Here is a 1,694-nt window from a genome sequence, read left to right as displayed (position 1 = left end):
CATCAGGCGCCTTTCCCCACTCTTCAGCGGGCACAGAGACTTTGGGCAGTGTCAGCACATTTCTCAGTGTTAGCCATCTGCAAGGTGTCCTCAGCAAGGGCTTGCAAGTCATAGGATCTGGAGTTAACCTATCTCAAACATAAAAATTGATTCTTGCTTATTTCACAAGACTTTTCTATTAACTGGCAAGGACAAATGCCATGTCTGGCTCTCCAGCTCCTCCAGTCTGAACACTGCTTTAGTTATTTTGCTATAAGACTGGCATAAACAAGAAAAATGCTGGATTTTGGTTTTCATCCCCCTGGCTGTTTTCTTTCCCCTCCCATTGGCATCTATTTTTGAACAGGGAAAAGCAGACATTGCACGATAGCTTTGCCCACCCATCTCATTTTTGTTTGCATACCTTTATCTGAATAGCACACTGATGGGGAACATTTTAAATAATTCGGAGGGGCACTGCAGACATGTAGATTTGTTCTGGACACATGGGACCCTAGTTTCAATTTTAGGCCATCTGTTAACTGGTGCTTGTTCAGAGGGAGTCTGCAAGATGTTTGATTCACTTCTGATGCAAGAACTATCGTTCCTTCTGGAATGAAAGCCAGACCTGCTCCTGTCAGCAATGCCACATACTCTCAAGATGTGCTCTGAGGATGAAGCACCTCAAGAAGGAAGATATTTAGTAAAACGCTTGGAAAAAGTCTCCTTTAGGAAAGAAGCCAATGCACTACTTACGTTCTTGTGGTGTTCTAGAAGAGAGAGGGTCTTGTATAATTAACATTTAACGTTCAGAACAAACAACATTTGCCTTTTTAAAATCAAAAAGATTTTTAATTTCAGGCACTTATGTTTTTTTTAACCTAATTTTCTAGAAAGCAAATTAGACATGTAATAAGATATGCGGTTGACTTCTGAAAAATCTCACTATGTTTGCATTTAAGATGCATCCTTTCTTGAAAAGCTGCCACAAGTTCTTTTGTCTGTGAATACACCGGGCCATTCCTTTTCATATGTCAGTAACCTGGAGAAAAGAAAGCTAAAACAAAACTCTGATGTAGTTTATCTAGAAAATAGTGAAATAATTTTATTGATCTTGAGATACAGCAGGAGTTTGCTAATTTTGAAAACGGGCATTTATATTTCCTCTCTCACCATACAACCATGACATTAACAGCGCAGCAATGTCAGGTGGGTTTGCATTTTCTCTTGCAGTTGTAGGTTCTTTGTAAGATCTAAACATAAGAGTCAGTCTGATGAGTGCATGGAGAAATGGGATTAGTAGTGCAGGACGGACCACCTTCGGCTGCTTGGTGTAAATTACATGTAAACTGCAGTTCACCCGTGTCGCTTTCTTGTCGCTTATTTCAGCCTGGAAATGGACCAGCACTCACTACGGGGGGCTCACACTGCCTCCGGCCCCACACCCAGAGCCCACCCTTCCCTCTCCCTGTGCCCCAGCACCTCTGCCACCAGCTCCAAGCGCTTTTAGCGCTGAGAGCAGGGCAGGGACCCGAACGCAAACGGGTCCAGAAGCACGGCCTAGCACCTCCAGTGTAGGAGGAGCGGCCCCCCCGGCCCGGTGCCCGCAGGGAGCCTTGCCCTCAGGGAGCCGAGCCCTCAGGGAGCCCGGCCGGGCCGAGCCGTGCCCCGCCGCCATTTCGCAGCGCCCGGCCGGGCCCCGAGCCGGGCCCAGC

This window comes from Cygnus olor, chromosome 19, assembly GCF_009769625.2.
Source record: "Cygnus olor isolate bCygOlo1 chromosome 19, bCygOlo1.pri.v2, whole genome shotgun sequence".
In the NCBI taxonomy this organism is placed as follows: domain Eukaryota; kingdom Metazoa; phylum Chordata; class Aves; order Anseriformes; family Anatidae; genus Cygnus; species Cygnus olor.
The sequence above is the reverse complement of the archived record's forward strand: the minus strand, read 5'-3'. Positions refer to the sequence as shown.